Source organism: Choristoneura fumiferana, chromosome 6 (genome assembly GCF_025370935.1).
Source record: "Choristoneura fumiferana chromosome 6, NRCan_CFum_1, whole genome shotgun sequence".
Classification (NCBI taxonomy): Eukaryota; Metazoa; Arthropoda; class Insecta; order Lepidoptera; family Tortricidae; genus Choristoneura; species Choristoneura fumiferana.
Genome location: NC_133477.1, coordinates 17,526,180 through 17,538,604, shown reverse-complemented (window position 1 = coordinate 17,538,604; position 12,425 = coordinate 17,526,180). Strand labels below are relative to the sequence as shown.

General features: G+C 37.7%; 1 protein-coding gene across 1 annotated transcript in view; it reads right to left on the bottom strand.

The window, feature by feature from the left end:
* Nucleotides 1-12,425, bottom strand: part of LOC141429216 (uncharacterized) — a 66,540-nt gene that overhangs the window by 25,152 nt on the left and 28,963 nt on the right. The gene's annotated exons all lie outside the window — the stretch shown is intronic.

The window sequence follows — 12,425 nt, the reverse complement described above, 5'->3', positions numbered from 1 at the left end:
CTTCTACTTATGGTTTTATTTTGTGTAATTGTCATGAATAAAACGTGTTCTTCCTTTCTTTCAAGCCTTTGACGCCATTGACGCGGTACACTTTAAACATCAACCAGTGTATGGAAATATTTGCCTATCAACATTTTAAAATCCTAGAGAACAGGATGTTCAGTGGAACTAATCCAACGTTCTGAAATATTCAGAATTAACTTAAGACACCATGTAGATATCAACAGGATCTTACGTAATCGCCATTTATTATTAAAATTACCTACAGTCTCTTTTATACCCACCATGCCTATGTACCTGAATGCATTAAGCCCAAAAGGAGGGTAATTTTTCAAGGATGGTCCGCTATAAAATCTATTCTGCTAGATATATCAAAGCAAAATCAATTTACATACGAATTCTATTGCCGAAATTGATTTGGCTGAGGCCTAAAATGTAACAAAGAATTTAATATCCGCGTTCCACATCGCACAGTTCGCACACGAATAGGTTTCGATGTTAGAGCTGAATGTAAGGACAAACTGGGGTCGTTAGCGGACGGAAGCACGGACCAGTGCGCCCGCGCCGGTGACGCAGCCGTTTTGAGGCAGCCGTACAAAATGCAGAAGACAAAGGAATGGGGTGCTAGGGTGGGTGGAGCTCCAGGAGCGTTTCGACCGCCTTTTCCTTCCCGTGTGTTACCTATAAGGTAGATATTTCTAAGGATCATCATCATTCTATCCAAATTCCAAGGCATTGCATTTTAAAATATCTCACTATTAAATTAAAGTTAAATTTTAAAATTTATTTTGGATTGTGTTACTATCAAACTAGAGCAGTGATATATATAAAATATATAACTTGTTAAGGATTACCCGATATTGCATGCCTATGCTTGCATGCAATAAGTATTATAATTAGAATGTAACAGTCATAAATTGATTTGTAAGATGTAACATCATCTTAGTACGGTCAGGTCAAAAGTAGCTGCACACTTTTGTACTTTTTCGCTTTTCAGCCACGTACGTAACGCCATGCAAGAGTGATAAATGTGTTAATGGGACAGAGTAATAGAATGACCAGCTGCTTTTGATGCTGACTGTACACACAGGCTATAATATAACTATGGAGGAGCGGTGCCTCCTGACGCAGGCTTTATCAAGCTTAAAATTATTATTATTCGATATTCGTAAGTTACGTAACACACGAAGCGGCGGTTGAAACGCTCCTGAGCCCCACCCGCATAAGAACAGCAACAAGGGATACCATAAGATTCTCCCCCACAAAAGGATAGTTTTTAGGGTTCCGTACCCAAAGGGTGCCAACGGAACCGTATTACTGAGACTCCGCTGTCTGTCTGTCCGTCCGTCTGTCACAGACTGTGGTCGCTATAGCAACAAATACTTAAAACAGAATAAAATAATTATTTAAGAGGGGGCTCCCATACCCAACTTGTTTTTTTTTGACGTTTTTTTGCTATAATGTCTAATTTTGTATAGATAATGGTACGGAACCCTTCGTGCGCGAGTCCGACTCGCACTTGGCCGGTTTTAAGACTACTTCGTTCGTTGAAGAGAATTAAAGGAACGCTACGGTTGAAACAGAAGATGCGCGAAGGGGGTGATTACCTATTCAGGCGTTTCGATAACGTTTATAGTTTACGAAACATGACGAATCGGGGTATTGAGTAGATATCGCTATTTGGTAAAACTAGAAACACTAGCTATACCTGCTTACTAGACTAAATTTAATAGTTTCGTTACAAAATGCACAACGAACGTTTTGACTAGGTATTTATAAAAAGTGTTGTAAACAAAGAAGGAATAGATAGACTGTAAATGGATAAAGATCTGTATAATCTGTTGCGCAGTTATTGCAAATACTTAAATTCTTCACTTCGCTTCGTTTATTAGTTGCTAGAAATATCGACTAGTTACTTCATTATTACATTATGCACTATGCACATCATTTTAAATGTTAGTCGTACTTTGTCTTATTTATTTACAACTCCCGCCAGTTGTAAAAATTTCTTCAACTATAGTAAGGAGTAAGCAAGGTATTGTATTTATTTGCAATACAAAGTAGGTGATTGCTTAGGTAATTAAGCTCAAAAGCAGCTGAACATCGTAGTTTGTCGCAGGAAAAAACAGTACTATAGGCCAGTTCGTTATGTTTTTTAACTGCAAGTGATGTTAAGCTACTTTTGATCCGTCTAAAGACAAAAATCTATTAAAAATAAGCGTAAACATTAAAGCTATTATATAAATGATTATATGCATGTTTAAAGCTGTATGCATCCATTATCAGTTTATTATATTAATTCTTATTAATTTCTCTGACTATGGAAAACATACGAATCTGATAAGTATAAATAAATAAATTACTGTTCATAAAATTTACAACATGATGTGACTTGTACCATTACAACACAGTAAATATTGAATCACTTTCGAATACTTTAACGAATAATCGTAAATAAGTAATTAAAAAATCAAGTTATAATTGCATTTGCGACATATAATTATGCAACGCAAGCTACCATCCACTACCATCGCGGTAAACTTTTGCAAATAAATGTAACTGCTAACAGTGCAAATAATTGACACGAATCGATTCCCGCGAAGTAATCGATCATCGTTTTGTTCTTAATCGATGTAGCGGAATGATCGTGTTGTCATCTCGAGTGAAGGTTATGTCTTCATCTAACGTTAGACATATTTACATACAAGTACAACTGTAATATTTCATGACCATCAGCAGCGTATAGTTTGCCATTCATGTCCAAAGCGAGAGAGCAAATTGTATGTACGCTTTTACATTACGGTTCACTTCCACGGCTTGCCGTGAGCTGCGTAGGTAATATAAAAGGCATATACATATATGTTTATGCAGCATACGTGTGTGGCCTATACTTTTACTTGCTTTTTTGTTTATAAGGTTTGACGTGAGAATCATATACTCAAAATTCGACCACTATTTTCATTCATCATAGTGTAAAATTACACAGGTTTCATTAAAAAGTGACACTTTATTTTAAACCGACTTTAAATAAAGGAGGAGCTTCTATGTTCCATTATTTATAGGTATGTAAGTATGTTTTTTGCTCAATTCACAATGGTAGTAAGTATATCAAACTTACAAGGAAAACAATAACGGCTAGGTTTGTTTGAGAATTATTAGTAGTTTAAGAGTAAATAGCAGCCTAAGGTATAAAATATACTTAAACTTGGAAGATTCCGTATAAAATACGAAACCCATAGAAAAATATTACTAAATTTTTTCGTAATGGCTACGGAACCCTATTTTGGGCGTGCCGACACGCTCTTGGCCGGTTTTTCTTTAGTTTAATAGATAATACATTGTCTGCATTATCTCTTCATGTTACGGCAATTTTATTTCCGAACTGTTAAAATAATCAGAATGATAATGATAACAATAAGGTTACAATAAAATTGATCGTAAAACGGAATCGGCTCTGGCAACTCGGAGAAGCGAAGAAGCGAGTGAGTGAGCCATAAAAAAAATCATTTCTTCCGTCACGCTTGCATAAAGGCATATAAAATATTAACGTAGTCAATCAAATGGATTGATTAAAACTGAATCCCGTACCGGGTTGGAATTGGAACCCTTTAATAACCAATTTTTTCATACATCGATAGGGTTAGTCAAATCTCTTTTACTCGTACATACAAACATGTTAAAAAAATATAGAAAGACCATTAAATGAAAAATTTCTTTTTTTTAATCAAAGCGTAAAAAGAAAAAATAATAATACCGTTTTGTTACCTTTTAGAAATCAAAGGAACATTTCATTTCAGTAGTTTTTCTATCTCCAGTACCTATTGAGAGTACTTTCCCTCCAGGGGACGTTAAAAAATTCCCACGCTGTTTCATGCGCCTACGCACCTGCCACGCTCACTAAATGTAACCGTTGCAACCCCTTTGACCGTTGAAGTTCTTAATTAGACCATTTTTTTATTTATTCTCACCCGTGTATTTACACGTAAGGATTCGCTTCACAGTCTGGGCCTGTACCTAACGAAGTTTAAAATTCGATTTTCGTATCTTGCCGTCCCGCCGACGCTTATATTATTTAATACGAGAGTGAGAGGGACGGTACGATACGAACTTCGATTTTCGAATTTCGTAGTAGCCTCGGAAACGGAAGCACGGGCCGGTTCCCGCGATTGTCGCGTGGCCTCGCGTCTGCGCATTGTCCCAGCGGCGCGGGCGCGGATCGAATTAATATGTGGTTTTTAATCGATTTGGGACACGATGATGCATGGTTAGGATTATGACCTAACCAGCAAAAAGCATTTATAACCTAACCTAACCAACAAAAAATTGGAAAACCCCCGACTTTGTCACTTTTAAGTTCAATATCTCAAAAACGGCCGAACCGATTTTGATGAAACATGTCTAAGAACCATCGCTAGAAAACCTGCTTTCAAATAAAAAAACCGCACTCAAATCGGTCCACCCGTTTAAGAGCTACGGTGCCACAGATAGACATACAGACAGACAGATACACGTTACATAGCGGTCAAACATAAAACACCCCTCTTTTTGCGTCGTAGGTTAAAAATAAGGGAAACGTTAAATCACGCTTTATCTAGAGAGTGGGTTGTCAATTTATCATGTTTTGGAGTTCTCTAAGGCGGTATCCTTTTAATCGTCATTACATGTATTTATTCGTTCATCAATTAATTGGTTCGTTTTTGGTTACCCATTACTCGTTATAAGATTTAAATAAAATACTACCAGCGTCGTCTGCAAGTCCTACATTATGCTGGGTTGGGACCATTTCGTGGCAACTTGTCTCTATTTCCGTTTTTCTCTTTTTCAAAAACCTTAAATGTCACGAATAAATGATTTTCTCTCTTTCTTTCTTTTCTTTCTTTAAACTAAATAAAAATAAAAGAGCGTTTTATTAGAGTCTTCAATATCCGGACAAAGATACTAAGTTGGATTTTACGAAAAGGTGAAAATTAGTTCAGGCAAGTTAAGTATATAGGTTAAATCAGTGTTTCAATAAATCATGTCAATAGGAGACTTAATGGTAGTCATGTTTATTGTGGTTTCGTTCGCATTACAAGGTCTTAATATAACTTTATGTGCTTTCAGGAACAAATATTTGTAATTTTTCCATGTCAACTTTGCGGTGGTATGGTGTGGTTACGGTTTTTTGATTAATTTTCAGTATAAAGAACATTAAGTTTTTGGAGATTAAAAAATTTAAATTTTTAGGTTATATCTACTCTGGATCAACAAAAATAACTATTTTTGTATGAAAAAAAAATGTCTTTAGTTTTCTTATTTTGCTTACATGAAGCACATTTGTCTGGTATGAGAATCGGTACACCGATTCGGTTCGATTCTGAGCAAAAATTACCCAATATATACATATACATAGATACTTAGGTATAAGAAAACAAACGTCACGCCATGTCATGTCACGAATAAATGTTTTCTTTCTTTCTTTCAAAACTATTTTTTTGAATTCTAGTGTTTATTTGCGATGAAAATATCGTAGTATATACTCGTATTCGCCCATCGACGCAAAGATTTGTTTTTCGTTTTATGAAAAGCTAAATCGACACTAAGATTGCCTAAGGACTCCCCTAGTATAACGTTAAGCTCAAGCCCAGCAGTGGGCCGGGCGATTATGTCACGTATGGCTTGACGCTTATACTCGTAGCCACACGATCAACTTTCGCTTGGGCACTCATCGTGACGGTTTTACTCTTCGCTCATGTCGTATCGACATTACACTCAGTCTTACACGATTGTTGATGATCTGTAACTAATAAGTAGCAAGTGTGACTGCGTAATCCTACTAATATTATAAATGCGAAAGTTTGTATGATGTGTGTGTATGTTTGTTATTCCTTCACGCTAAAACGGTATGACGGACGGTTTGACGCACGATAGAATAAAAAAAATACACGTAAAATGCCCTTAGCGGTCTACTGACGGTATAAATAATTTGATTTTGTTTAGATAACCGCGAATATTCCGTCAGTTAACCCAATTCAAATATGAGTTCTATCAACCGAAAGATACTACAATATATATTGGTAACGGCAAAGTGGACGAAATTGCTGCTGCCTCAAAAATTCTAATGGTTAGAATGGCATTTTAGAATGAGTTAGATAGCTAAACTATTTTCAATCGCGTAATAGCGTTTTATTACTACAGGTGAGTTTAGTATTTGTTATTAAATTATAATAAGCACGCTTGCCTTGACTAGTGAAGGGTCACGCCCCTAGGACCACTTAGTCTTGCTTGAAACGCCAAATGATACAAGTACCTATAGCCGCCAGATATGCCACTGGCACGGGCACATCCTAATGTACGTCGGTTCGGAGTTTAAAGTTAACAGTGACAAGCACGCGTGTGTCTCAGACATTACAAGTTATAATGTAATCACTGATGTATTACGTAAACAGTTTGTATTCCAATGACATTTAAATTGCAATTTTTTGTTCCGAGTTACGGCGAGCGTGTTGAATTTTATGTGGTTAATAATCTTCGTAATTAAGGTCTTTTGACTGTCGTTGAAGGGCAATGTTATTGTTGTGGCACATCTACCACATTTCAAAGGGCTATTGGGCAACTTTCAATTAATCTCATAATTTAACTTAAACGACGCTGTATAAAGTAGTCGCTGAAGTCAAAATATTAGTACAAGTCCATTGTCGAACGAAAATTTAATTCGAGCTTAAATAGTCACCGTCTAAACTAGACGCTGCATCCATTAGTTTCAATGACTGGTTCAGTGTATTATACCTACATACACTGTTTGCGTCCCTTAGAACAGCCGTAAGGTTTCGTCAAGTAAAGACAGCATTCGTGAATTAATTCGTCAAACATTGTGTTCTCATTTTAATATGAATCTTACTAACACCATTACCCCAGTATAGGTTTCTTACATAAAAAATAATATCGCGGAGGTTTTCTGTTAAAAAGTAATGTATTCAATGTTTACATGGCGGAACCTACTTCCTAGACTTTGTATCATAATTAATTAGTTTATTCGTAACATAAACATTATAATGAAGGTAGGAAAGTGTGTCACTGGCCGCAGCGGGCGGCGGAAACCTATATCATGTGCATCTAGAAGACTACATATTCCACTGTACCTATGTATTCTATACAATACAACGTTCGATGTTACTGGCGAGTTGCTATTTCGACCCGTTGCGGCATAGACCAATTGCGTTCTAAACAAAACACTAATTAAACAAATTAGATAATATTATGACGATTTGATAGTAATGTAATGGCCAGTTGCTATTTAGATGAATTACCTACTACATAGACCCCTTGCATCTTAGACGAAATGATAGTAATTCGAGTCAGTTTTTCGGAAAGATATATTTTTTGGAAAGTACCAACGAAAGAACAACTGTACAATGCGTCCACTAATTTGGGTAGTAGTTGTATTCAAATATTACCGCAATTTATAGCGTTTATATACCAATACTTTATCACTTGTCTGAACGAGTAATTTACTACACAGTTCGCTTAGATGGATTAGAAAATTAACTAGTTAAAATACGACAGTTTAACTATTTTGAAAGCGGTTCATAGCACAAAGTAAGTAGAAAAGCATTAGAAAGGTACGTACGTTTCAAAGTGGACCAGTAAAATCTAAATGAACCAATGCTTGAAGTGTATAGCAATAGCCAGATTTTAAATGTATACTTCAGGCTTTTTTTAGCCATTGTCTATGTCCCACTGTTGCGCAAAAGCAGGCTAAGTGTTGCCAGTCGCCTGAAAGTGTCCAGGTTGTCCCACCACATCTAGGTTATCAAATTAAATGATATTGTAACGGATAACTCACGTCTTAAACCGAGTTTAGCTCGACATGTTTCGGGCTATTTCGTAGCCCTTCTTCTTTCTTTCTCTGATTTAATATGAGTGAGTCTCACGGTAGTTTCATGTTCAAAATAGGTTATCAAACTTATTTTTTTCAGAATATTTTAGGTAATATATATATTCTAAAAAAAAAATTGACAGGTAGTAGATACGTTTTGACACATAATTTATCAATAATTTATTAATAACTTATATCACACATGTGCTAACGGTGTATTTGCATGTTTACGCAACTTATCTCATTTATAATATCATACGCCATGCATAACGATCGCAAATATTAGCTAAGAAAATTTTCGGAAGTTATTAATTTCTTACAAAGTTTGGAAACTGACATAGTTTATATTGACGACGTGTGAGCACATAAAGTTGTGAAGACGTAATGTAATATCTTGGAATTAGCTGTAGGCAATCTATTCCATTTACAAGTCATATTATTTCACACAAATACAGAAAGTGTACGTTCTAGCATATTCTGTTACATGTGTTAATCATCTGTATTTGATAAATATCTTACTAGTGTTACGGCATAGCATTGCATTAGGGATAATGATCCCAGATTGGAAAGCTACTTATTGGAAAACAATAATCGATTTGTAATTAGCATTCAGTATTGATTCAGAGCAAAATATTCAGCGAACATGCGAGATCTCGCGAACGCGTTGCTCCCATTGTTACAAAAGTAATGACAAATCATTAATTGCTAATAATTTGCATATGGCAAATGACCTTGTATTTGTTGTTGTGGCTTTTGAGCCTTTCGATTTCTACGTTTTGAAAAACACGCAAGTATTGTAATGCTGTACATAATAATGAAGAATCACGAATTATATTAAAACGTTCTTGGTTGTGGGTGGATCGTTTTTGGTACCGAAAACTTGGGCGGAAGACTTTTTTTTGATAAGTACTGGGAAAATAAGCAAAAGTATCACCTGAGTTAAAGCAATCACATCCATCCATCAAAGCGTCCATGGACGTTCATAACATAAGTGGGATTGGTGCGTTGTCGGCCTTTAATGTGTACGCTAACATAGTGTTCGTTTTCACACATACTTAAAATTGGAGTTTCGGAGAGTGCAACAAACAAACTTGTGTATGATTTAGTTTTCGAAAATTTGGAGTTTTCATATTATTGGTAGCACAAGAATATGGTTTTCACAGCACTGTCACCGTTACCTGGGCGGGATGGGCGGTGTGGGCGGGCGGCGCCGGCGCCGGGTTGTCCGTGAGGTTCTCGAACCGCGCCAGAATCTCCTTCACTGACACTTTAGGCTCCGTGGTTTCTTCGTGTATCGTCTCCATGTGTCCGGAAGACGACGACGAGTAACTCTGCGGGCATTTCTTTATCCTGTCATTCCTGGGCCGCGGTTCGGGGTCCGCGCGAGTGTCAGCGCCGGAGTCGGAGTCCTCGGGGGCGGTGTCACCGCTCGACGCGCCCTCGGACGAGTTAATGAGAGAGTCTAGACTGGGCGCGCGCCTGGGGGGCGGGCAGTCCTCGCAGTCCAGTTCCAGGCCGTACAGTCGCTGTAGATGCCGCCAGTTGTCGCGCATCGCGACCGAGAGACGCGGCCGCTGCATGGTGCGCGCGCAAGCGCTACCGCGGACACACTGGCGCGCCGTGCACGCGCCGCCTTCGCGCTCCGAGCCACCATGCCTATGGTGCTCTGTGTCACACTAGATTTAATCGCGCGATTGTTCTGATACAGATCCGTATCGTATCAGTTGTTTGATCGGTGATACTTAGCCTTCTTTTGTTTTCGTCGGCACAGCTTCCGCTAGCTACGAACGGTGTGCTACGAATTTTTTCATTTTCGCATAAGCGCGCGTCAGTTATTCTGCTGTCTTTTTTAAACATTTTTACGTGAATTTTTTTTTGTGTTAGTATTTCGTTTTGTGCTCCGGTAATGCTAACAATATAGTGCATTAATTTAAATTGTCTGATAAAATGTTGAATGTACATACATACTTCGTTAAATTCAATCACAACCTTAATAGACGTACAGCCTAAGTCAGCGTTTCTTAACCTCGGGTCGCGACCCAAATTCAGATCGCAGGCGTATTGGGATGGGTCGCGGGAATTCTGAATAAAACATGTCGTAAAAAAAATGTTGTTTTTCAAGATTTTAATATGAATGTCGTCAATTATAATGATATTTTTGGGTCGCGGACTTCAAATATATTTATACTTACTTTGGGTCGCCAGCCAAAAAGGTTAAGAACCCGACCGCTGGCCTAAGTAATAAGTAGTCTTTACCATAAGAAAACCGAGCTAGAAGTACTAATTATGTGAGTATAATATAAAAATTTCAACCTATATTTCCAGCGATAAAATTGAGCAAAGTAAAACTATTGCACTCCACGTAAATCTTGGTCATGCTTGCCATTTTCCCGCTCCGTATGATTTATGAAATGTAGACTTTTACCAACTTTGGCTACAAGTACATCGCACATTCTATTTCCAAGTCAAACATAAGTACAAGACTTGCCGACCCAGTCTAAACCCGAGTTTAGACCTGCAAGAAAAATCGTGCAAGTTGCATTACATTGCGAGGCTGTAAAGCCAACGAGTTTGTAGTGCTCAATCGAGCGCCGTAAAGTAACGCAACTTGCAGCATTTTGTGCCGGTCTAAACTGGGGTTTACGCTTACTTGCACTTCTCCGCGTATCCAGTGAAACTTTAATTATTTTAATATCTAACAGCGCTCGCTTTTCGAGCACTTACGCTTATCTTAGAATCTTGCGCTGTTTAGAGGTACCGGAGAAAGCCACGAAATTCATTAAAAACAGCCAAATGTGTGATATGTCTGCAGATAAATAAATATGGCCGCTGGCGTACTGTACTGCCCGCTTCAGGGCCGGATTTAGGGGAAAGCATAAGGGGGTACAACACCGTGGCACCCATATTCGAGTTTACGTTACGTTACGAGGTAGGAAATACATCCAAATTTTGGTGGGTTAGGTTATTAAGGTTGGTTTTTAGCATTTATTTTCTAAGAAGTCTCCGTTCCTTCGTTGCACCAAAGCCTTTAAACTTCCTAATCCAGCCCTGGCCTGCTTAGATTAGGTACATTTGAATAGTATTTCTTTTAAGAAGGTTCACTCTACATTTTATACATGGGACTGTGATATTGTGAGTAAGCAATTATAATGCAAGTTTATGTTCTTAGTTTGTGTTTCATTCATGTCGAAATGTAGCACAATATTTTACACAAAATGAAAACTGCGGGAACTGTATTAAGTGGGTAGGTAAGTATTTTGAGAGTATTCAGTTGCAATTTAGGCGCAACGCCAATTCGGTATGTAACCTTCTAGCCTTTTCTGGAAATAAAAGCAATTAGAACTTGTTACTTGAAATCTAGAAAGGTAACAATTTTCATAAAATCAGTTCCGATCTTAAAAAAAAATACCTTCCTGTAAATTTATTTAGCTGTCAATTCAGATCCCTGGCCAGTGGTACTAAAACTGCCGGCAGTGGCCACCAGTAGGTATCCCGGTAGGGGCGCGGACATCTGTCACAGGAGCGCTGATGATACCGCGTAGCGGCTAGCGGTAGGCGTAACGGGTTGCACAACGGGAGCACATACGACTGCGTAAAGAATGCTCCATTCGAGTGTATGGTGTTACATAAACGCAAGTGTGTCCAAGACTTTATTAAAAAAAACAATCAGTTTGGCCCTAAAACCAAATTAATTTTCAACTAATTGTAAAATTTCCTTTTTGAGTTGGAAAATAAGTGACGTCACACTTCTACACGTGTTGAAGTAGCTACTTAAAATAGGCTAACTTTACATCACAGTTGCATAAATGATAGAATTTGATCGGCATTGCGTTGTCGCTGCACTTTTCTATTCAAAATCTAGATCATGTAATCCCCTTACGGCCCGTGATACACACAATAATTTTCATCACATTGCGAGGAAAAAAGCAAAAATGAAATTATTTTGTGTCTGACACTAATCATAAAGTCGATATTTGTCGCTATGGCTGTATAGATATTTATGCCCTTGACTGTACGTCTAATAGACGCTATATACGGGAAGACTCGCACAAGAATACCTAATTCCGTACCACCCATTATAAAGATGGAACAATCGCGTAGAAACAAGGTTTCCCTGTCCAGTCCAGGGATTCCTATTTGCCACCCACTACTTTTTCAAGTTCTTTTAATTTCTATTATTTGTTGTAGTAGTGGCCATAGTAATACGCATACACAATCTACCAAAATTATCAAGTACAGTCAAGGAAACTGAATCACCTACCAGGGTGGAATCTTTTCGTAATAAGTTTCACTGTGATTTTTTTGGCAAATATATGAGATGTCAAGATGATATTAGTTTAGGCGATAGACTGTACTTACGTAATAAAGGTTCAAAAATCAACGTGTGATACACGGATTGATGGACAACGGAGTGAAAGAGATCTATAAGGGTTTCACACTGGCTGGTATAATGACACTTTCATCGTAGCTATGTAGACTATCCTATCATAAAGGAAACGGGAAATGACTTGCGATTTCCAAGCATTTTCTATGCATTTTTATACTTATTTACGCATTAAATGTCAAC